The following is a 25,979-nucleotide window of genomic DNA, read 5'->3' on the forward strand; positions in this document are numbered from 1 at the left end:
ATTTTTATGGGCGGGATTCTCCCCCCTGGGTTGCCCAGATCGCCTTCCCCGATGGGACGGAGAATCGGGCATCGGCGCAAAATCAGGATCGACACCAGGCGCCTACCCGATCGCGATGCTCCAAACCCCCACTGGTCGCGGGAAGGAGGTTCATGACCACTCATCGGGGAGTGGGGGATATAAATTAATGCAAATGGGACTCAATTACCCATTTGCATCCATTAGCGGGCCCAGCACCCAATGCTCTGGCCCTCCGTGAGTGTCCAGTCCCCGAGACCGGGAATCACCTGGCCTCGGATCAGTTGTTATCTCTACTAGCGTGACCCTAGCGTGCTGGACTTCCCCCCTCAAGGAATTACCCCCTTGGCCCACCGCGAGGTCCCTCATGCCAGGAACACGCTTGTAGAGACCATCTGAGAACAACCGAGGACCACCTCCCCCTTACAATGCACTACCTGCCCAACCCCACTACCAGCCCCCGCCCCCCCTCCACCCCCCCCCCCTCCACCCCTGTAATATGGGACCCCCCCACCACAGGGGCCCCTGTAACATGGAGACCCCCCCACATTGACCCCTGTAATAGGGAGGCACTCCACAAGGACCCCTGTAATTGGGAGACCCCACACTGGGACCCCTGTAATAGGGAGACCCCACACAGGGACCCCCTACCTATCCCCCCCACAGGCCCCCCTCTCCAGGTCCTAAAAAAGAGGCACCTGTCTGAAAGCTAGGGAGCAGTCCAGACAGGGGAAGTGAGAGGAATTACAGCTGTAACAGTTAACTTGCAGCTCCACTTGTCCATTTCTGTGTCCAATTCCCACAGATCCATTAGCTGCAAGACATTCATAGCTTTTGAGGTCAGTCATTGACATAAACGAAAGGTAAGTACAGTCCAATCGCACGCTTGAGTGATTGGAATGCACTTACCACTCTTTTATGTGGTCAATATTTGTAAGCATTGGGGTTTCACCACTTAGGTCACTGAACTATCATGAGAGATGAATGAATCAAAGCTCCAGATGGTTTGTAGAAGCTGTCAATCACAGACCACAGACTAGAAAGTTATGAATAGCTTGCAGCTAATGGAGGGGGGAGGGGGGAAGGTCGGGTTACTCCCCTACTTGGGGGTAGAGGGGACACCCAGGTAATCCGTGGGTGGGAGACTGCTGTGCAGTGCGGGACGGGGGTGGGGGGGGGGTCGGGGCTGCTTTCCAGTGACCACCTGCGGGACCTCGCCTTCGGGCTGCCTGCTCAAAATGGTGGCCCAATAGCGGGACTCCCTCACTAATACCTTGCATTCCACACCATGTATAAATTTGCTTCGCAAGGAATACTGAATTGCTTGCCGGTTTGCGCTCCTGGGGATACGCAAACTGGTTGCAATTCACCTCCGGCGGGAGAACATACTCCATCATATATATAATTTGATAATATCTCTCTTGATGTTATCGTTTGATTTTTAAAAATTAGATTTTAAATATTACACCGTTTTGATCTTTCTGATGAAAGGTCATTGACCTGAAACATTAACTCTATTTCTCTTCATAGATGCTGCCTGACCTGCTGACCTGTTTCCAGCATCTTTGTTTCTCCTAGCTGGTGGAATTTGAATTCAATTATTCAATCGGAAATTAATTCTAAAGAAAGCTGGTCCTTTCTGGATGGAAATCGACTATCCTTACCTGATTGGACCTTTGTGTAACTCCGGATCAACAGCAATGTGTTTGACTCTTAACTAACCCCTGAAATGGCCTAGAAAGCCACTCAGTTCAAGGGCAATTAGGGATGGACAACAAATGCTGGCCTTGCCAAAGATAACCACATTCCATTACAAGGTGCAATGCAGTAACTCACCAAGGTTCCTTCGACAGCACCTTCCAAACTCATGACCACTACCCCTAGAAGGACAAGGGGAGAAGACATACGGGAACACCACCACCTGCAAGTTTCCCTCCAAGTCACAGACCATCCTGACTTGGAACTATATCACTGCTCTTTCACTGTAGCTGGGTCAAAATCCTGGAACTCCTTCCCAAACAGCACTGTTTGCTACAACACATAGACTGCGGGTTCAAGAAGGCAGCTTACCACCAGCTTCTCAAGGAAAATTAGAGCTCTGTGTCATATGAATGAATAAAATAAATAAAGTACGACCTTTATCCTATTTATTAAAAAAAGGACAAGTAGATTAATATTTTGTTTTTAAAATTTCCATTGATTTAATGTTTTATAATTTCTTAGAACATCCAATGAATTTTGCATCCAATGCAACACTTTTTGAAGTACAATCAGTGTTGTTACATATTTCCTACATATTAAAAGTGCTTCATTGGCTGTAAAACACTTTAGGATGCCTTTATGCTGTGATATAAAATGGAAATAATAATAATTATTATTTATTTATTTGCAGGTAAATATAGCAACCGATGCGCATAGAGCAAGATTGTACAAATGGGAAATGATATGCACAACTGCTTAGTCTATTTTTTAAGGGGTGATTGTTGGTCAGGACACCAGGAGAACAACCTGCTCACCTGCAAATAGTGCCAAAATATCCTTCACATCCACCCACACCATCAGTGGGACAGACAGGATTAATTTTATGGATTCTTAGGAATCAATATACCTCTGACAATGAAGCACGCCCTCATACATAGAAACATATGAAATAGAAGCAGGGGTAGGCCATTCAGCCCCTCGACACTGCTTCGCCAAGGTACTAGATCATGGCAGATCTGCCACCTCAATGCCATTTTCCTGCACTATCCTCATATCCCTTGATGTTTTCAATGTGTAGCTATCTGTTGACATCTGTCTTGAACAAAGTCAATGATTGAGCCGACTGAGAATTCAAAAGGTTCATCGCCCTCTGAGTGAAAACATTTTGCTTCATCTCAACCCTAAATGGCATACACCTTATTCTGAGATTGTGTCCTCTGTTCCTAGACAACACCCCCCCTCCCCACACTAGCCAGGGGAAACATCCTTCCTCCATCTACCCTGAAAGTTGTATGTTTCAATGCAACCACCTCTCATTCTTCTGAATTCTAGATAATGCAGGCCCAGTCTCCTTAATCTCTCCTCATAGGACAATCCCGCCATCCAAGGAATCAGTCTGGTGAACCTTTGTTGCATTCTCGCTATGGCAAGTATATGCTTCCTTTGGTAAGGAGGCAAAAACTGTACACAATACTCCAGGTGCTGTCTCACCAAGGATATACAGAACTGCACCAAATTGGCCCCTCCATCCAACTCATTGGCCTGAATTTTCAGGATGGCAAGCGCTGAATGTCCTCCATCCTGAGAGTCGACAGGCACCCCAACAGGCCCTCTGTCATGTTGAGCATTGATTGGCAGCAGACAGGACTTCCCTCCGCCCTTGGACAGAGGTCCCACCTTAGAGGACTGTCAGCCAATCAAATTAGTTGACTGCTCTCCAGCCCTCCAAGCACAGCACTGCAGTGGCCAGAAGAGGTACTGCAATGCTGTGCGTCAGCCTAAGTCCCAGGACCACACTTCAGGCAAGTACTGAGGGTTCCGGGGGTGGAAGGGAAGGGGATGCCCTGGGGACCAGGAGGTGCGGGCTACAATCTTAGTGTTGGGGGGAGGGGGGGTTAATGCAGAGGGAAGGGCCAGAGCTCTCAGGTCCAAGAGGGAAGGCAGAGGGGCTCCCGAAACCCACTTCCCACCGCGATGGCGATTTCTAACTTTTTCAATTTCCCATCCTGCTGGCACTTGGCAACCTAAAAATTGAGGCTGGGCGGGAAAAGGGCCTTAAGTGGCCAATAAGTGGCTATTTATGTGCTTTAATAGTGGAAAGGGTGGACTTCCCACCCGATATCCTGTCTGCCCACGTGGAATCTTGCGTGGGTCGGGGCAGGCAGGCTCCTGGAAGGGATCCTAACCATGTTATTTCACACTCCTACTCTGCCTTAGAAGCCACCCGGGGCAAATGTAAAATTATGGCCATTGATACAAGCAATGACCCTTGCAGTACCCCACTCACCACAGCCTGCCAACCGGAGAATGACCCATTTGTTTCTACTCTCTGTTTCCTGTCCATTAATTTTGGATGATGACCACCAATGCATCCACAAACTCTACAGCTATCTCTTCCAACACTCCAGAATGTAAACCATCAACTTTCAGTCCCACTAATTTCTTAAGCACTATTTTTTTTTACTGATAATTTCTTTCAGTACCTCATTCTCATTAGTCCCTTGCCTCACCAGTATTTCCGGGAGGTTTTTAGTACCTTCCTCCAGGAATACCATGGGGCCTAAACTTTCTGACTCAGATGAATGCTACAAATTGAGGCAAGCTGAAGAATGTAAAAAGGGAGGAGGAGTGGTTGACGATCTAGCGCTATGAAGACTTACAATGACTATGAAGTTAACATTTACGCTCGACTGGCTTAAGGCCTGTGCTCTACTCGCTTTTTTTAAATAATGTTGCACTAAGTACAGCTAATACATTCCATCAGTTTCCATTCCGTTTAGGGCTTTGCTTTTTCCAACTCCCCTGTTGAGCAATGTTGGAAATAAGGACGGGCTAAACATTGTTTTACCAATCACAGTGACTCTCACAGATATGTTGTTCCAGACAAGGGTTAAAGAGTTTACTAATCTTACAGCAGCACCCTACTTTCTCCCTTTTGCTCCCACCCTTCCCCTTTCGCCCTTGGCAGACGCTCGATGGCAATTTTCCACACTCAAATGAAATGTGGGCACTGTATTGATGCTAACACGTAGAAGCAATAACTTAAGACTTTGCCTCGAACGTTTGTGTAATAAAAGCCAGACTCTGCTGGATTTGAGCTTTTTATATCCCTAAAGGAGAAAATCTGCACTGTTATTTTGATGAACCTTGCATGCAACAGCAAGAACTAAACATGTTCAGCTGCTGACTGCAGTCAGCAGCTTGCCAGCAGATGCAGAAACAGATTTCCGTTTGCCGACTGGTGCCCAAATGTTTATGTTACATTAAACATAGTTGCGCAACAAAATATAACATATTTCACTTAATATTACTGCTCAAGGTGGAACATCTGCGTAAAGAAGTTACTCATATACAAATTCCATCACCACACTATTCACACACGTGTAACTAGTGTATACGAAAAGGTTGTTGCCTTACTCTATTTTTGTGCATTGCCAGAATGTCAGCAAATCGGCCATGAAAAATGTAAAAATGTTTGAACTGAAGACTACTGGAAAGCCAGGAAAGAAATTACAAGGTTACAACTGAATTGTGGGGTTCAGGTGACACCAACCACAGTGGAGAACCTTGACTGCTTTATAATAGTCACCTGAACTTCAAGATTACATTACAGTTTTGAGCTCAGTCTTGGTATTTATTATTTTTTACAACATATACCATTTAATTTCTTTGTGTGTGTACTTCTGCAGTTCACTTTTCAGCAATATTTTATGAACAGCATCTAATATCTTGAATTTCTGGCCTGGGTGCAGGATAATATTCATAAATGTATATCACTGTCCTGCAATGTCAACAAAAGGTCATTACGTTTTCAACCCATTATAGGTTGTAAAACAATTGGTGTAGACCTCCCAGCTCACTGAAAATCATGGACAACACTGACGTTAAATGTATTTTGAGTCATGTAAGAATCTGGCTCCAAAATACTTTAAAATGTCAACTTGTTCACAATACTGCAAATGCATACTAAACACTTTGGCTCATGCTGGTGGCTGAATTTTGCAACATAAGCCAAAAGTTCAGCATGTAACTGTACTTACTTGCAGTCTCAAAAATACGTCGCAATAGTGCAAATTATCAGCATCACAGGTTCCCCCTCTACAATCAGCAACGCAGTCGTTAACACAAACTGCATCAGCGATCTTGCCATTATAACTGCGTAGGTTAATCCAGCCTCCTCATCCCAACAGCCGCAGCAACTCACCAAGCCAGTTTATTAGGTTAGCTTCTCAGCATTCACCTCCCCGAAACAAATATTTTGTTGTTTAGTTTAAATCAGAAGAAATAAACATTTGTTCACCCCCCTCCGCCTGAAAAAATATCAAAGTTACTGATGAATCTTTCTAAATGTTTTTTTTTTGCTTCTGCATTGTTTCTCAAGTGGTCTTTCACTTTGAGACAGCCCACTAAACCATTTCTGCAAATCTATATAGTTCTGGTAATCGAGTAAAGCCCCACAAAGATCTCTGAATAGGTATTTTCCAACCTCCATACTTTTCATCACGCATGACATTTGGAAAATATTCCCATAAGAAATTGACTCTTGCATCAATCGAAGCATGATGCATTTGTGAATTCACTGGCATTATTTTCCAAACTTTTATTCCATCAGAGGGCATTTGATGAAGGGCCTTGACCAAAGCTTTCCACTTGCATCTCCCTGGCAAATCCTTGTGCACTACATATCTCCAGCACCAAGAGAGCAGGTGGATCAAATTCTTTCATTGCCCCACCAATGGCCTCTTTAATAAGCAACAAGGAGACGCAAGTCAGCAGTCCAGCGAGCTCACTCCTTTCACTGTCCCCTCTTTCATGCAGAGTAAAAGAATTTTCCTACTTAAAGTCAGGAGAGTGAAATTGAATCTGCCTGGTTCCACTTGATGGTGCTATATGCTGGTATTCCAAAGTACAAAACCATCAAGATTTAATTGTTTCTCCAAACAGGAAAAGACCTTCAGACTCTGACATCACAAGCTGGTATTTCAAACCAGCAAAACAACAGCCACAATTTTCCATTTGGCAAATATAGTGAATTCCCAGACACCAAATAATGCACAGAAAACATAGAATTTACAGTGCAGAAGGAGGCCATTTGGCCCATCGAGTCTGCACCGGCCCTTAAGCTCACACCTCCACCCTATCCCCGTAACCCAGTAACCCCACCAAACCTTTTTGGACACTAAGAGCAATTTAGCATGGCCTATCCACCTAACCTGCACATCTTTGGACTGTGGGAGGAAATCGGAGCACTCGGAGGAAACCCACGCAGACACGGGGAGAACATGCAGACTCCGCACTGGCAGTCACCCAAGCCGGGAATCAAACCTGGAACCCTGGAGCTGTGAAGCAACAGTGCTAACCACTATGCTACGGTGCTGCACCTTCAGCTCCTTCTTCTGGCTTTCTGGGCGATTTTAACTTGTACCTAATGTTGATGGGCAAGAATGGATATAAAATGGGGTTGAGAGCCTTCTGATTCTCGACTCACACTGTTGCAGCCAGTGCCATGTGAAAAGGGACTGGTGCTCGGTGCCAAAATTGCCCGTCTGTTTTAGAAAGTGTACCCCTTTGATGTGCAAACTGGGATTCTAAGTTTTGGGGTTACAGCTACAGCTGATGAAAGTTTACACTGGACACGCTCAAGTCAGATCCACGGGAGATAGAGCTATGTAAGGCCCAACAAGAGGTAAGTTAAAAATAGTATCTTTGTGAAGCACGATTGGTCCTCCGGGTCCCGCAAAACTAACCTGGGCCACTGTCACCGAGCACCACTCCTCCCTCCCTCTATAACTGCAATCATCTCTCACACTTACCTTGGAACTGGTAGGGACGACCCAATGTTATCCTGCCTTAATTTAGCGAGCTACCCCAATTGGCACCCCTACCACTTGACAGCTAGATACAAATGAAGCCAGAGCCCTAGATTCTTGGCCGCCTCATTGTCGTGGGTGGGCAACCAGCCAACTCGCTCTGTTGGTTGAGCGTCCAGAAGTCAAATTCGACCTCCTCTCGCTCTCTTCTTAGTGGAGAAAGGGAAAATTATTATTCAAGTAATCAGAAAGAAGCCAATTCACTCTCATTCATCCCCGAGTATGACATTGACAGAAGCCTGGCAATGGATCACCTTCAAACTCTTTCAGCCAGAGGACTGGCTGCTGTTTGGGGCCGGGTGGGGGAGGGGAGGAACAAAGTCAAAGGACGAGGAAAGCAATCGCTTTAAAAGATGAGAGGATAAAAGTTTACGTGAAATAAACATCATTTTCATGTTTGTATCGAAGTAGCAGTCGCTGACACAGGTTCAAAGCATGATTTGTTTCTCTGCCGCAGAAAAGTAGAAATGTGCAAAACAGAGCAAAGTCGATCCATTCTGGCAAATAATTAAAAGCCTCCCATTCAGTGACATGAAGGAGAATTCCACCTTGATCTGGCTCAGTGCCATGGAAAATTTCACACAGGCGACAACAGGGATGGCAGAACCCAGAGCAAGCTCAGAACAGTTTACAGACTATATTAAGATTATACGGCAAACCAATTTGTGCACGGTGCATGCAGTATTCCGACTGTCTTTATCAATAACTATTCCAGCAGCACCTCACAGAGACAGGGAGGCTCCTGTTTGCTGCTGGATGGTATTGTATCGGCTGAAGTAAATTGAAAAAGCAGCAGCTACGCACCTGTTCACCTGCTGGTGAAAAGGAAAACCCATTACAATGTGACAAAAGATGAAACTAAAATGCAGTTCAGCAAATCACTCCAGCATCAGCGATTAATCTAAACACACCCACTGTCTGATGTACATTAGCTCTATAATTAATAACTTCTTAGGGGATGCTAGCTTGGCAGGAGTCGGAGGCAAGCTGTGGACATGCATACTCTGTGATCTAAACTACGATCATATATTGTAAATGGTTAAAAGCAATTGTAAGCGGTAGCGATTTTTCCAAGCTCTTTTTAAAAATTATTTACGGTCCCTCCTTTCCTTTTTCGCTTCTTTTTCCCCCAACTGTTCCACCTTCCCTTTCTCCACCATGCCATACATCATTTAGCTGCCAAGAAAGCAGGCAATTTAATCAAAAACCTTTCCCATTGCAGCTTTTGTGCGGTGGCAGAGAAGGTGAACAGGAGTGTTCTTGAATTGTATAGTAGCAAAAGAACATTCTCCTCATCTGGGAAAAGCCTTTAGTTTCTGATCCAAAATGGACCAAGAAAAATTGAGAGTTTGTCAGGTGAGGAAGCAGCAACATCACTCCTTAGCCCAATGCATTAGAGAAACAATATACTTTGGCACGACATTTCAGTGCCTGTTTTATATCTGAAACAGTACATTGATAGATAGGTTGAGAAAAGAGCAGTAAAACATAATTTACTACAGGGCCTCAGAGCACTAACTCTAGCTGTTTGCTGGTATGTTTCTGCAAAGGTTGGCATTTTCATTTTCCATAAAACGCACAGCAAATCAATATATCAGTATCAATATCATCAATGCGGAGGCGGTTGAGTCCAGAGAACAGTTTAGACCAGCTCAGGTGAGCTGATACGCAACTAAATGGATGGTTTCAGGGATTGGTCCTTTTCCTCATAACTCAAGAGATCAGCCAAAGTGAATTATTATCAGAGACATTCCAGGCCATTCCTGGATTTGAGGGAGAAAGTGGACAAAATCATTAAACCAAATTTTGAGACAAAGATTTACATGAGTAGGATCCACATGGCTTATGGTGGATCAGCATGCAATATACAATGGGTGAGACTTTATTGGTCCCCAGATAGTGGGCTAAGAGGCACAGTCCCACAACCAAGGAAGTTTCCCAGTGGCAAGAACTATAGCAGCTCAGTTGCCTACTAACCAGTGGCAGGAAGCTAATTTTGCCAATTAAAGACCAATTAATGGCCAGCGTTCTTTGGGCTACTGAGATTTTGCCGATGACAGAGCTGCCATACGCTCCATGAGAAGACTGCCAGGTGCATGGAAGCAGCCTCCTGGGTGAACCCATTGGAGCCAGAGGGTCCAAGGCCTAAAGGGGAGGGGATTGGCAGCAATGGCTACCCTCACGTTCCTGAAGGTGTTTCCCCTCCAAACGCTGTGGCCTGCCTGGCCTCAACACTGCAACAATGTTTTTACCTCCACTTCAAGAAACATAGGACTTAGGAACAGAAGTAGACCATTCGGCACTTCGAGCCTGCTCCACCATTCAATAAGATCAGGGCTGATGTGGTTGTGGTCTCAGCTCCAGTTTCCTGTCTGCCCCCCATAACTTTTGACTCTTGCCCAACAAAAATCTCCCAAACTCAGCCTGAATAAATTTAAAGACCCATCCTGCATCTTCTGTGGAAGAGAATTTCACAGCCTAATGACCCTCTGGGAGAAAATAATTCTCCTCATCTCTCTCTTCAAATGGAAGCCTCTCATTCTTAAACTTTGTAGCCGAATTCTAGTTTCCTCCACCAGAAGAAATTTTGTCTCGGTATCCACCCTATCAAGTCCCCTCAAGATCATTCTTCTAAATTCCAATGGGTATGACCTGAAACTGTCAAACTTTCTTCAAAAGATAAGCACTTCATCTCAGGAATGAGTTGAGTGAACCTTCTCTGAACTGCTACTGCGTGATTCACCCAAAGAATGTGCAGATGTTTTTGGTGAGATCAAGACCAGTGTTCCCCACACTTCATTTTTTTGGAGCTTGGGGAGTTTCTCACCGGTAAATCCCACATGAAAGAGGGATTTGGTTCCCCAGCCCCGTGTTTGTCGGAGGCGCGCCGTTTGCTGACACCGGGATTCTCTACTCCTGCCGCTTGTCAATGGGATTTTCAATAGAAGCCACCCCACGCTGCAGGGAAACCCACGGATGGGAGTGCACCACCGGCATGGGGGTGATCCTGATCGCGCCAGGCATTTCGAGTCAGGTGACTCGCCATCGACTCGGCGCCCTGCATGAAGGGCCTCTCCCGCGAATTTCACAACCTATATATTTTTTTCAAATAAAGAGACCACGGGCGGGATTCTCCGGCCACGTTCGCCCGTGGTGTTCTTGCGGAGGGCAGGGCAGAAGAATCCAGCCCAAAATTGTACACAATACACCAGATCCTGTACAACTGTGGTAAAACCTGCCCACTTTTATATTCCAGTCCTCTTCCAATAGATGCCAACATGCCATTTGCCTCCCTAATCACCTGCTATACCTGCACTGCTCCATCTGCAGGAGTGCAGTCTGTCTGATTGGGCTGGAAGCATGGAGTGCCAGCCTGCCATTCTTAATTGGAATTTTAGAAATGCCATCAGAAAGACCGCTGCTGTGGTCCGGCTAACCTCCAGTGCAGGCCTGGGGCCGGCATATGGTCCCGATGTCAGGGCTTAACCCATGTCCAGAAATTCCCAACAATCAGTCACTTATTTTGTTTGGAAAATAATGCAACAAGAGGGTGCTTTATTTTCACATGGAAAATATTTCTGTATTCTACATCACAAATTTCCTTAGAACTATTCATTAATTCTAAAAACAATCCTTTTGCTGAACATGAAGAGAAAATGTAAGATAGGATGGAAGAGAAAAGGATTATTTGATTCATCACTCTTTCAATGTCCTGCTAAAATCTCACCATGGATTTAACTTTGGCTCCATTCTATCCAAAAGCATGGCCCCGAGTTTTAAAATGGAGGCCTCATTCTTAGAGTTACTGCCATTCTGACTTATCTATCATCAGCCTCCTGCACTGTTCCAATGAAGCTCATCATCTTTCAGTTAGGCACCTTACAGCCTTCTGGAGTCAACACGAAGTTCAACAATTTCAGATCACGGGTGGAATTTTCCACTCGTGGGATTTTCCACTGCCGCAAAAGTCAATGGATCTTTGAATGGCTCGCTGCATTTTCCAACCCAAACCCCTCCGTGACAGGGCCAGAAAATGCCCCATAACCTCTGCCCCTTTTTTTGGTGGCAGCTGTTGGTCATGATTCTGCTTTTTCCCCATTTAAATTTCCTCTGTATCCATCTTTGTGTGTTAACTTGCCCCATTACCATCTCCTTTTGGTTTACACCGGCCGATACTTTATCGTTTAATTCCTTCTGTCCTCCACCCTATCCTTGGTCTTATTTTTTCTTCTCACTGCCCTGCCCCCAACCCTCCTTCCCCTGCCTCGATCTGTGCCTGCTGAAAACCCATTGCATCTCATAGAGTCATAGAATCCCCACAGTGCAGAAGGAGGCCATCTGGCCCATCGAGTCTGCACCAACCCTTCGAAAGACCACCCTACCAAAGCCCAATCCCCCACCCTATTCCTGCAATTCCGCCCCAAGGGGCAATTTGTCATGACAAATTCACCTGACCTACACGTCTTTGGACTGTGGGAGGAAACGAGAGCACCCTGAGGAAACCCAGGCAGACATAGGGAGAATGTACAAACTCCACACAGGGAGTTACCCGAGCTTGGAATCCAACCCGGGTCCCTGGCGTTGTGAGGCAGCAGTGCTAACCACTGTGCCATCTTGCCACCCCTCTTATATTTTTCCAGTTCAGATTAAACGTCATCCACTGGTTAAATCTCTTTCTCGCTTCACAGATGCTGCCTGAGTGTTTTCAGCATTTTCTGGTCCTATTTCAGATTTCCAGCTTCAGAGTAATTTTCCCTTTGGTTTTCAGGCTTTTCCTCTATCACTGAAAATAGAAAGATCGGAAGAGGAGCAGGTCGTTCAGCCACTGGCTCTGTTCCACACACCTCAGCCCCATTTGCCCAACTTAATTTCATTTTTTAAAATAACTATGCCTAACAGAAATTGATCTTTCAGTCTTGAATGTTTCAGCTGACCCAGCACCCATAGCGTTTTGCGGAGAGATGCAGATATCCTCGACCCTTCAAGTGAAACAAGGCTTCCAGATTTCACTCTGAAATAGCTTAACTAATTTAAAGGTTATGCCTCCTTGTTCTAGAGATTGTTTCATCCTTGGAGCTGCAATGTTTGACAGGGGTCCTGATAAGAGGTGTATAACTTTATGAGGGGCATAGATAGGGTGGAAAGGAAGTCACTTTCTCAATTAGTAGAGGGGTCAATAACTGGGGGCATAGGTTTACGGCAAGAGGGAGAAGGCTAAGAGAGGAGTTAGATGGTGGTGGGAGTCTGGAACTCGCGGCCTGAAAGGCTGGTTGAGTCAGAAACCCTTGTAATTTTTAAGAAGTATTTAGATATTCACTTGTGCTGCCGTAACCTGCAGACCCATGGGCCAAGCACTGTGAAATTGGATTAATGCAGTCAGATTTTCATTGACCGGCATGGACACGATAGACCAAATGGCCTCCTGTTTTATAAACTTCTATGAATCTATAAATGCTTTTATCATTTTAAAGAAGCTACAAGCATTGGCACAAAGTCTTGGTAGTGAAAATCTAATGGAAGGGTAATGCATTAAATGCAGGGCAAAATACAATGCCACATTATTTAAACAAAGAAGGTTAGCGTTGGCACCCAATCTGAATGATTACATAATTTGTATTCAGCCCTACTCCAACCGTAGTCCAGTTTATTTGAACTATTCAGCAATGGATATTAAGCCCTCATTGAGTTTTCCAGAGGTAATCTTATTAAGGCGCTCTCAAGATATATCCGAGGACTCTGCAGAACACACTCTTTGAGGATGCCTAAGTTTTAATATACTTGAAATTAACCAACATCGACAATGAATATTTAGTTAGTCTTCATTTTTACTATAATTGGGCAAAATTTGTTATAGTGGTGGGATTTTCTGCTCCCGCCGAAATCAATGGACTTTTGAATGGCCCGCCGCATGTTATTTGGCCCGTTACCTGTTTTTATTTTATTTTTATTTCTCCTGAAGCATCCTGCATCCTCTTACACTGGGACCATGGGACAGCTCACTTTACTGATGCCTCCACAAATATCATTGATTCTGTACTTCATTCATTCCATTAGGTAAATGATACAATACGAAGCACTGTGCTCACAGTTTCATTGCAGTACTTAAAAAAGAACAATTTGATAGAACTCAGTCAATACCTGTGAGCTGGTTCACACAAACATCATTCAACCATAACTTCTAATGAGAAGAAAGATTTTGTGACAACTAAACCGGTTTTGTTAACTAATAATAGTAATAATAATCTTTATTTGTGTCACAAGTAGGCTTAACACTGCAATTAAGTTACTGTGAAAATTCCCTAGTCGCCACACTCCGGCGCCTGTTCGGGTACAGAGAGGGAAAATTCAGAATGTCCAATTCACCCAACAAACACGTCTTTCGGGACTTCTGGAAGGAAACCGGAGCACCCGGAGGAAACTCACGCAGACACGGGGATAACTTGCAGACTCCGCACAGTGACCCAAGCTGGGAATCGAACCCGGGTCCCTGGCGCTGTGAAGCAACAGTGCTAACATTGTGCTACCGTTAAATCAAACGTTTAGGCAAAAGAAATGAAACTCTGAAGAAACATTTTCAAGAAATAAATGCAGGATAAACAAATAATTTCATCTCACAGGGTTATGGTTACCAGTTAATATGTAGATTCAATTTTCCATGTCAGCTGTAAAGTTATAAGTTAAAAAATATGACACGCACAATTGAAGATGAAATAATGACTGTTGCAATGTACCAGGTGCCATAATATTTAACTGATAATGGCTGGATTATCAATTGTCACTCAAAGGCAATCAAATCACCAATCTACTGGTCTCTGTTTCACTATTCTTCATTTGCTGTTGAAAAGTAAAACCAGATGTGTAAATTAATCCAACAGAAGCAGGAAATATTAAATCTATTTACAAAGGATGGCAATATATTTAACAAATCAGCAAATCTCTCATTTGTCCCCTACCAATGTCCTTAAAAAACAAGAGTGTGAAGTTTAAGTTGTGTATGTCATTGTAAACGTAGCTAATGAACATGGCTCTAGTTAATTCTAGGAATATGAGTATCAGCTGTCAGGTTCCGCTGTTGCTGCACAGCACACAACTAAATTTTCCATTCCTGCATGGTTGAATCATTCAATCCCATTGCAGCATTCATATGGGGGTGGGGGCGGAGGACAATTTCATTTCAGAAATGGGTAGGTTTAGGTCAGGTGGATGTAAAAATGTAAAAACTCGCCAACTGCCCACTTCTAGAAACAAAGGTGGGAAAGGGGATTGTTTTGCAAGGTGAATCAAGCATTTAAACGCATGCTTCGGACTTTTGTTCCCTATTCCAGTTTTCACAGGAGGAAAGGACTGCTGCATGATACACCTCCCCAGTGATACCACCCCCAACTACCTGTCCTCACAATCAGATATCCTTCCAATGTCCTCTGTCCTCCAACAGCAGCACTACCCCCCCCCCCCCACCCCCCCAACCCCCGGATGGTCACTGTGGTCACTGCCACAATCTTCTGCCCTTCCTGTTCGACACAATCTTCTTGTCCTCTGGGCCCTTATATGTTGAGAAATGGCAGCAATGGAAATCTTCCTCTTTTGTCACAGTTTGTTTAATAAAGTCAAAATTTAAAAAACGCATAATAATCTAAGCAATGCCATACTAATGATTTTTCTTCTTCTTGTCATGTGCCTGGATATCATTCCTCTTGAACTCCACAGCAGCTTGGCCCAATAGAATCATAGAATCCCTCTTGTGCAGAAGGAGGCCTTTCGGCCCATCTAGTCTGCACCCACACTCCAAAGGAGCACTCTACCTAACTTTTTGGACACTAAGGGGCAATTTAGCATGGCCAATCCACCAAACCTGCACATCTTTAGACTGTGGGACTAAACTGGGGTATCCAGAAGAAACCCACAGACACGTTGAGAATGTAAAAACTCCACATAGTCACCCAAGGCCAGAATTGAACCCGGGTCCCTGGCAAACCCAAACAGTCTGGTGCAGCTGTGGGGTCGCTGCAGGGCAAAAGAAAAACTTTTCATTTAACATTGATAATTATCAAGCCCGGCCTCAGATAATCTACAGCAGAATGTGGTACATTGGCTCTGTTTGGCCCGGACGCCCTCAAAAGCTCATGCGCTTATCCTGCTGTCCCTCTAAGGAGCTGCCGGCTCTTTTTGGCAAGAGATCAGCAGGCCCCATCTTCACTGGTGCCTTTGCCGCTGGCACTAGGCAGGCAGCTCCCGCCTCCTGGAGACACGCCTGCTTAATTAGGGCACTGACGTTTAAAAATAGCATCACAGGAACAATGCACTGAAGGCATGGGATTGGGACCTGGAATTCATTTGAGCTTCGGGTTCCAATCCTGCTTTGGAAATCAGGCCTGTGGAATCATGTCCCATTAAGGGACTTGAGCATATAACCTCGGCTTAAATCTCAGTGCAGTACTGAGGGAGTGCTGTCCTGTTGAAAATGCTGACTTTTTAGCAAAGATGTTAAACTGAAGACGTGTCTGCATTGCCAAGCGGATCTAAAAGATCTTGGGACACTATTTGTAGAAGAAGAGGGTGTATCTTCGTGAATAGTTATCCCTAACAGATTAACTGGTCATTTACTTCATTACTGTGTGTGGAGCATGACTGTGCACAAACTGGCAGCTCCATTTACCTGAAAAAGAGCACTTCAAATGCAATTTATTGCTTCTGAAGTGCTTTGGGAGACTCTGAAGATGTCAAATGTAAGTTCTTACTTCAACGGTAAATTCTCCAGACCATGCAGCTTTCAAAAGTGCTTCAAATCATAGCATCATAGGTTTATGAACACAACATTCACATTTTGAAACATACAGCATCAAAAAGCCAAATACATTTCTGCAAGAGAGCTTGTTGTTGGCAAAGCACTTCAAAATGGCATTTTGAGGAGGTTACTTTGATTAAGCCAATAAACTAGGTTTTGTCATTTTCAATAAATACAAATTACGACAATTATTAGTCATTTTAATATTTTATCACAAAACCCAGTGGACAAAGAAGGCACAAAGAAACATAAAATAGCTTCACTTATATACTGTCAATGTGATAAAGATTAATATCTTATAAGAATCTATCAGGTTAATTTGCATACTGCAATCGAGAATAGAGGTCTATTCAACCCAATTACTGTAAACGTAAAATGCCAGCTAACTTCATTAAAAAAAATCTAATCCCCTTCACCTGCTCAGTTTTATTTTTGAAATCTCATATCGAAAGGATTGAGTTTAAAAGCAGGCTGGAGGTTTCACCTGATCTGCATTAAACAGGACTGCATCATTTACATTTTTTTTAGTTTTGAAATTTAAATACAGTGCCATCTTCAGCCCATTTAAATCAGAATATACAATTGTTGAGCTTCACTGGCTTTTAAATTCCAAATCACAGGAGATAAGAGGTATCATCTGTCGTGGAGCGCTAGCACACAACACGGATATTCATTCATGCAGGACAAGACTATTGTGCCCATTAAACTATAAACAGCAAAAAGTAAACACTTCAGGATTCAGCTGAAAACCAGTATTATTTCCCAATCAAACTCAACATCTGACTCATGGCAAGATAAGCAAGAGGAGAAACAATACGGTATAAAAGATTAAGGGGAAAAGCATTGGATATTTTCAAAATTATACAAAGGTTTTGAGACGGCAAACAGTGAAGGATTGTTTCCATGAGCTGGTGAATTGGTAACAAAGGGTCACAGACTGAAGATTAACACCAGAGGAGTGAGGGAGGAAGTTTATCAGGCTTTTGCTCCCAAGAATATCATGAGGACATGGAGCTCCTTACCACAAGCAGCTATTAAAACAGTAACACATAAATGGAATTGGGTAAGTATTTGAAAAGGAATATAAAATGATATGGGGAAGGGGAGGGAATAGGATTGAAATAGATAACTCCAGTTGAAGAGCGAGCATCAATACCGGAATGATGGGTCAAATGGTCTCTTGCTGTGCTGTGATTTTTATAATTCCGAATGTGTTACCTCCTCTGAAATGCTGCTCAAAAGCTAAAGGAAATGTCTAACACAAACCTGTTGGACGCGAGCTATTTTATTTATTTTGCCACCTGTACTGTGCATTAATTGCAATCCTTCTATTTGTCCGTAAATTCATTCATTGCTTCGAGGAAGGGAAGATAGCAGCCTAATCTTCCCCTTCTCTAAATTCAATTATTATTTGTATAATAATCACTATGAAAATGCAAGAGCAGAGCTGGTCAATAATCAAATTAGTCATTTTTATTGATGGCCCTAAACAAATTCCAAGCTAAGAAGGTAATCTACTGCTCTGTCAGTGCACCCTATTAGGATTAGATTTGTTGCTGTACATTCATTTAGGAAGCAGCAATTACTTCCCCCCCACCCCCTCCCGCCCTAAAAGTATGACAGGAGCTGTGGTAAAGAAATTTATGACAAGTCCAATTATGACAGGGCATTAACAAAATAGAGAACATTGTACAGCCAACGCATAATATATACTAGCTACAGACTCGAGAACTTTACTCAACAATTGCAAAATGTAAAAATACCGCAGAAACTGGAAATCGGAAATAAAATCAGAAAATGTTGAAAACAAATGGTAATTCAGTCAGCACCTGGAGAGGACATGCTGGTCTAGCTTTCAAGTATGGGCGCTTCTTCAGATACCAGTACATAGAATCCCTACAGTACAGAAAGAGGCCATTCGGCCCACTGAGTCTGCATCGACCTTCTGAAAGAGCACCCTACTTAGGCACACTCCTCCGTCCTATTCCCATAACCCCACCTAACCTGCACATTTTTGGATTGTGGGAGGAAACTGGAGCACCTGGAGGAAACCCACGCAGACATAGGGAGAACGTGCAAACCCCACACAGTCAGTCATCCAAGGCCGGAATTGAACCTGGGTACCTCGCTGCGAGGCAGCGGTGCTAACCACTGTGTCACCATTCCAATGAATGGTCTGCGTCTGAAACATCAGCTTGTTTCCTCTCCCCAAATGCTAACTGGTCTGCTGTGCGTTTGCTGCGGTCATCATTGACAGAACTCTTGCTAGCAGGCATGTGGTACTGTGGTATGAGAAAGTAATGTTTTTGAGCACGGAAAATCACTCCAAACCTCCTATCGCTTTCCTTACGGTAATTCTGAAGCTAACTGTCCGGAGTCACCTTTATTCAAAGAAGTTGACCCAATCCTTTGTTAAAACCTGCCATGTCTTTCTGCTTTAACATGACCATTGATAGCCTTTACCAAAAATGCATCACTCTCAGACTACATTTTTAAAAACGGTGTCTAAATTTCCCATTTACTCTTGGCATCGTTAACAATAATACTCCTTAAATCTTTTATCTGACAAAAAAACTTTCCTGAATCCAAATTCTCCAGGCACCTATTTCTCTCTCAAGTGACCGTCATTGTTCTCTTTTCCTGAAAGCAAGGTATAAGACTAAGCAATCTTTCCTCGTAACTGAGCTCTCTGTAACCAGGGATTGGCCTTTTAGCCCTCCTCTGAACACCCATCAATAATTCATCATCAGCTTCACCAAGGCCAAAAACAACTTCATCATTACCTCTTTACACTTTTAGGTCACACATCTTGCTATACATTTTAACTTTTTGTTTGCTTTCTTCAGCACTGGTTAAATTAGATCTCGTCTCAGTTTTGTGAATTTCCATGAACTATCTAATTAAAGCTTTCCGGTTTAATCTCATCACTTTAGAAGGAGGTGTGATGAATTCCATCTGCTAGTTCTCTGCCCATTGGCTTCACCATTGGATCCCTTTGAATTCCCACATGGAACACCACCATCTGGAAGTTCCCCTCCAAGTCACAAGCTGTCCTCACTTGGAAATACATCGCCGTTCCTTCACTGTCACTGGGTCAAAATCTTGGAACTCCTCCCTAATAGCACTGTGGGTGTACCTACACTACATGGATTTTAGCGGTTCAAGAAGCAGCTCACCACCACCTTCTCAGGGGCAATTAGGGATGGGCAATTAGGGACAGTTCGAGCCAGCGACACCCACATCCTATGAGTGATTTTTACAAAAATGGTTAATACCATTGACCAGTGTCGCCTGAAAAATTAGGAAGCTGTGGTATTATAGGTATTACGGTACCTGATAGCTAAAGCACCATTGGTGGAAACTGTATGCTTTCTATAGGTTAGAATGTATGATAGCTCCGCCCTGATAGGCAGGGTATAAAACCCGTGCCGCCCCAGCAGCCCTCATTCTGTACCTGAGCTGCTGGGGGAAACATCTAGCTTATTAAAGCCTTCAGTTGGACTACAACCTCGCTTTAGTGGTCATTGATCGTGCATCAATTTAATAAGCTAGTTTTTTTTAAGAAGAAAGGATGGAGCTCCGAATCAAGCCGGAGTGTCTGCAACTTAGCCCCCACACGGCGAACTCAGCGGCAATCTTTAAGCACTGGCTGGCGTGCTTTAAAGGGTATCTCGGGACGGCCATAAACATACCCACGGGAGAGCAGAAACTGCACGTCCTGCACTCAAGGGTGAGCATGGAGATTTACACCCTCATCGAGGAAGCAGAAGACTTCGATGCAGCAATAGAGCTGCTAAAAGGACACTATATTCGCCCGGTAAACCAGGTCTACGCCCGGTACCTGCTTGCAACAAGGCGACAAACCCCTGGGGAATCGCTGGAGGAATTCTACCGTGCACTCCTGGTGTTGGGTAGAAGCTGCGGCTGCCCGCAAGTTTCGGCGAGCGAACACATGGAACTCATAGTCCGGGACGCTTTCGTGGCAGGTATGCTATCTTCACAAATCCGCCAGCGTCTGTTAGAAAAGGACACCCTGGGTCTCAGGGAGGCACGGGCCCTTGCAGGCTCCCTGAATGTGGCCTCCAGGAACGCCCGCGCTTACGTTCCCGACCGCGCGGCAGCCCCCTGGGCAGTGTGGAAACCCTCCGCGGCCGACCCCAAGACTTCCCCCATTCCCCCACAGGCTTGCTCTGCAAGGCGGCCTGGCAACCCTGAGGGGCCCCGCTGTTACTTTTGCGGGCAGGCCAAGCACCCCCGCCAGCGCTGCCCGGCCCACGCATCCATCTGCAAGGGTTGCGGCAAAAAGGGCCATTTTGTGGGCGTATGCCAGGCCTGTGCGGTTGCCGCAGTCTCTTGCGGGGAATGCGGACCGCAACCACAAACTTCTCCATGATGCATGCCAGGTGCTGGAGGAAGCAATGTCATGAGGCATCTTTTCACATCTGCCCATATACCCATCACTTAATAGTTTGTTTACTTTTGAAATTAAGATTTAGTCCCTTTTTTCAGTCAGTTAAAACTTACCCCAAAATGTTTTTTTAAATGAAAAAAATTCATTTCCAATGGTCGCCGCCATCTTCATATTCCAGGGCCACGTGCGGACCCCGGGCGCCGCCATCTTGTTCCACGGACGCCACATTGGATGGATGGGCGCCGCCATTTTATGCACCCCCAGCCATGTGCGACCAATGGGAGCCGCCATCTTGGATGAACCCCCAGAACCCTAGCTCGGCTGATCACGCACTGCCCGAAGAGAACTCTCAACTGCTGCGATTAGCCTCGGTGACTCTGGATCAGTCTCGGCCTCGAACACTCTCAACTGCTATGACGACCGTATTCATCAACGGGCACGAGTCCTGCCTCATCGACTCTGGGAGCACAGAGAGCTTCAGACACCCTGACACGGTAAGGCACTGTTCTCTCCTCAACCACCCCATTAATCAAAAATTCTCCCTGGCTTCCGGTTCACACTCAGTGGGGATAAAGGGGTTTTGTGCAGCAAACCTCACAGTCCAGGGAAGGGAGCTTAAAAATTTCCGTCTCTACGTCCTTCCCCAATTCTGCACGGCTACACTCCTGGGTTTAGACTTCCAGTGTAACCTTCAAAGTCTGACCTTCAAATTTGGTGGCCCTATACCCCCCCTTACTGTCTGCGGCCTCGCAACCCTTAAGGTCGACCCGCCTTCCCTGTTTGCGAACCTCACCCCGGATTGCAAACCCATCGCCACCAGGAGCAGACACTACAGTGCCCAGGACCGGATCTTTATTAGGTCATAGGCCCAAAGGCTACTGAGGGAAGGGGTCATTGAAGCCAGTAACAGCCACTGGAGAGCTCAAGTAGTGGTGGTAAAGACCGGGGAGAAGCATAGGATGGTCATCGACTACAGTCAGACCATCAACAGGTTTACGCAGCTGGACGCATACCCTCTCCCCCGCATATCCGACCAGGTAAAAAGGATCGCGCATTATAAGGTCTTCTCCACGGTGGATCTCAAGTCCGCCTACCACCAACTCCCCATCCGTACTAGTGACCGCAAATACACTGCCTTCGAGGCAGATGGGCGGCTCTATCACTTCTTAAGGGTTCCCTTCGGTGTCACCAACGGGGTCTCAGTCTTCCAGCGCGAGATGGACTGAATGGTTGACCGGTACAGTTTACGGGCAGCATTCCCGTATCTCGATAATGTCACCATTTGCGGCCATGACCAGCAGGTCCACGACACCAACCTCCAAAAATTTCTCCAGACCACTAAAATCCTTAACCTTACATACAAATGCGTGTTTAGCACCGACCGCCTCGCCATCCTTGGCTATGTTGTGCGAAATGGAGTTATAGGCCCCGACCCTGAACGCATGCGCCCCATTATGGAGTTCCCCTCCCTCAGTGCTCCAAGGCCCTGAAACGTTGCCTAGAGTTTTTTAGCTACTACGCCCAGTGGGTCCCCAACTACGCAGACAAGGCCCGTCCCCTGATCCAATCCACAGCTTTTTCCCTGTCGATAGAGGCCCGCCAGGCCTTCAGCCGCATCAAAGCAGACATTGCAAAGGCCACGATGCACGCCATCGATGAGTCCCTCCCCTTCCAGGTCGAGAGCGATGCGTCCGACGTAGCTCTGGCAGCCACCCTCAACCAAGCGAGCAGACCCGTGGCCTTCTTCTCTCGTACCCTCCATGCTTCCGAAATCCGCCACTCCTCAGTTGAAAAGGAAGCCCAGGCCATAGTAGAAGCTGTGCGACATTGGAGGCATTACCTGGCCGGCAGGAGGTTCACTCTCCTCACGGACCAACGGTCGGTTGCTTTCATGTTTGATAATGCACAAAGGGACAAGATAAAAAACGACAAGATCTTGCGGTGGAGGATCGAACTCTCCACCTACATCTACGAGATCTTGTATCGTCCCGGGAAGCTAAACGAGCCTCCTGACGCCCTGTCCCGCGGCACATGTGCCACCGCACAAGTGGACCTCCTCCGAGCCCTCCATGAGGACCTCTGCCACCCGGGGGTCACTCGCTTTTTCCATTTTGTCAAGACCTGCAACCTGCCCTACTCCATAGAGGAGGTCAGGACAGCCACCAGGGACTGCCAAATCTGCGCGGAGTGCAAACCGCACTTCTACCGACCAGAGAAAGCGCACCTGATAAAAGCTCCCCGTCCCTTTGAACGCCTCAGCATGGACTTCAAAGGCCCCCTCTCCTCCACCGATCGCAACACGTACTTCCTGAACGTGATTGACGAGTACTCCCGGTTCCCATTCGCCATCCACTGCCCCGACATGACCGCAACCACCGTCATCAAGGCCTCCATAGCATCTTTGCACTGTTCGAGTTCCCCGCTTACATACACAGTGATAGGGGGTCCTCCTTTATGAGCGACGAACTGCGTGAATTCCTGCTCAGCAAGGGCATCGCCTCGAGCAGGACGACCAGTTACAACCCCCGGGGTAACGGACAGGTAGAGAGGGAGAACGGAACGGTCTGGAAGACCGTCCTACTGGCCCTACGGTCCAGGAAACTCCTAGTCTCCCGCTGGCAAGAAGTCCTCCTGGATGCCCTCCACTCCATCCGATCACTGCTTTGCATGACCACCAATCAGGCACCCCACGAATGTCTCCTGGTCTTCCCTAGGAAGTCCTCCCCTGGGACACCACTCCCGACCTGGCTGGCAGCACCCGGACCCATCCTGCTCCGAAAACACGTGCGGGTGCACAAGTCGGACCCGTTGGTCGAGAGGGTCCATCTGCGACTTCCGGTTGCGGCTATGCGGAGCTAAGTCGCACGTTCGGCAGCTCGAGCTTGGAACGGACTTTTGGGCTCTTTTCAGGGCCCCCAACGGAATCTTTTCAACATTTCCCGGTGTGGGAAGAAGACTGCAACATTTCCCCGACAGTGTATGGCTTGGACCAGGAGAGGGGCGACTAAAAACGTGGTGGTGAAGCCAAAGAAAGTGCGAAGGAAGAAGAGCAAGATGGCGGCGGGCTGGGACCAGGCAGCGTGGATGCAGTGGGCGCAGGAGCAGCAGGAGGTTATCCAGTGCAGCTTCAGGGAGCTCAAAGCGGACCTGCTGGAGCCGATGAAGGCTTCTATTGATAAGCTGCTGGAGACACAGATGCCCAGGGGGTGACGATCCGCGAGGTCCGACAAAAGATCCCAGATAACGAGGACGAGATCTTGGGCCTAGCGGTAAAGGTGGAGGCGCACAAGGTGCTCCACAAGAAATGGCAGGAACGGTTCGAGGAGATGGAGAATCGGTCAAGGTGGAAGAATCTGCGAATCCTGGGCCTCAAGAAGGAGCTGGAGGGGTCGGATGTGGGGGCCTCTGTGGCCACCATGTTAAACTCGCTGATGGGAGCGGGGTCCTTCCAGGGGCCCCTGGAGCTGGAAGGGGCCCATAGAGTGCTGGCGAGGAGGCCCAAGGCTAATGAGCTGCCGTGAGCGGTGTTGGTGTGGTTTCATCGGTTTGCTGATCGGGAGTGCGTACTCAGGTGGGCCAAGACAGAGAGGAGCAGCAGGTGGGAGAATGCGGAGGTTTGAGTATATCAGGACTGGAGCGCGGGGATGGCGAACAAGAGGGCCGGATACAACCGGGTGAAGGTGGTGCTGCACACGAAGGGGGTGAAGTTTGTCATGCTGGAGCCAGCGCGTCTGTGGGTCACCTACAAGGACCGGCACCATTATTTTGAGTCCCCGGAGGAGGCGTGGGCCTTTGTTCAGGCCGAGAAGCTGGACACAAACTGAGGGTCGTGATGGGGGGGTCGGGCATGGGGATGGTCGGGGATTGCTGTTGTTGTGTTACATTTTGAGGGGGGGTTCTTTGCTCGTGTTCAGTTTTGGTTCGGTGTGGGTGGTTAGGGTGGGCTGGGCACTGTTTTGGTTGTGTCTGTCGGGTGGGCTCTTGGAGGGGGGCAAGTGAACGGAGTAGGGGGTGGATGGCCGGTAGGGGGGATGGGGCCCCGCGGGGGAGGGGGAGGCCCGAGTCGGGGGTGAGGGGACTGGGCCTGTAAAAGGAGCTGCGACAGAGGAGGCGGGGCCGGGCAGGTGGAAAGCGCGGGCTTTTTCCCGCGCTGAAGGCTGGAGGGGACGAGGCCTGGGCGGGAAAGTGCGGGTTTTTTCCTGCGCTTGTGATGGAAGGGGGAGGCGGAGAGCCTGTTGGTGGGTAATGGAGGGGGAGGGGAAGTCCCACAATGGGAGGAGTCGAAGGAGAGGCGGGAGCGGCCGGGGTCAGCAGGAGTCAGCTGACTTGCGGGAGTGCAATGGGGGAGCAAAGCAGCTAGGAGGGGTCCTAGCTGGGGGGAGGAGGGATGGCTTCGAAAGCTTCGGAACCGGGTTGCTGCTGGTATGGTCAAGGGGGAGCTGGAGCGAATAGAGGGGGTTGGGACGGGGGTCTGCCACCGTGGGGAACGGGCCGGGCGTGGGGTGCGGGCGCGTGGCTGGCCGAGGAGGGGTTATGGCTAGTCGGCGGGGGAGGGGGGGCGGGTAGCCCCCTGATACGGCTGATAACCTGGAACATCAGGGGGCTGAACGGGCCGGTTAAGCGGGCCCGGGTGTTCGTGCACCTGAAGGGGCTGAAGGCGGATGTGGTCATGCTCCAGGAGACACACCTGAAGGTGGCAGACCAGTAAGATTGAGGAAAGAGTGGGTAGGCCAGGTGTTTCATTCGGGGCTGGATGCCAAAAATCGGGGGGTGGCGATCTTGGTGGGAAAGAGGGTGTCGTTCAAGGCGTCGAGCATTGTGACAGGCAATGGCGGCAGGTACGTAATGGTAAGTGGTAAGCTGCAAGGGTAAAGGGTGGTGCTTGTCAACGTGTACGCCCCGAACTTGGACGATGCGGGTTTTATGCGGCGTATGTTGGGTCGGATCCCGGACTTGGAAGTGGGGGGGCCTGATAATGGGGGGGGGGACTTTAACATGGTGTTGGATCCGGCACTGGACCGCTCCAGGTCTAGGACGGGTAGGAGGCCGGCGGCGGCTAAAGTGCTGAGGGGGTTTATGGACCAGATGGGAGGGGTGGACCCTTGGAGATTTGCAAGGCCAGGGGCTAGGGAATTTTCATTCGTCTCGCACATTCATAAGACCTATTCCTGGATCGACTTTTTTGTTCTGAGCA

At 47.1% G+C, this 25,979-nt stretch overlaps 1 protein-coding gene across 6 annotated transcripts in view; it reads right to left on the reverse strand.

The window, feature by feature from the left end:
* esrrga (estrogen-related receptor gamma a) overlaps window positions 1–25,979 on the reverse strand; it is a 317,510-nt gene that overhangs the window by 238,683 nt on the left and 52,848 nt on the right. Inside the window, exon 1 of one of the 6 annotated variants that reach the window (XM_072509214.1) lies at window positions 7,533–7,552. The exons of the other annotated variants lie outside the window; for them this stretch is intronic. The gene's annotated coding sequence lies outside the window, so the exon portion shown is untranslated. Of the gene's footprint in view, window positions 1–7,532; window positions 7,553–25,979 lie in introns of those variants that run through there. 6 annotated transcript variants of the gene reach the window in all.

Source organism: Scyliorhinus torazame, chromosome 1, assembly GCF_047496885.1.
Source record: "Scyliorhinus torazame isolate Kashiwa2021f chromosome 1, sScyTor2.1, whole genome shotgun sequence".
NCBI lineage: Eukaryota > Metazoa > Chordata > Chondrichthyes > Carcharhiniformes > Scyliorhinidae > Scyliorhinus > Scyliorhinus torazame.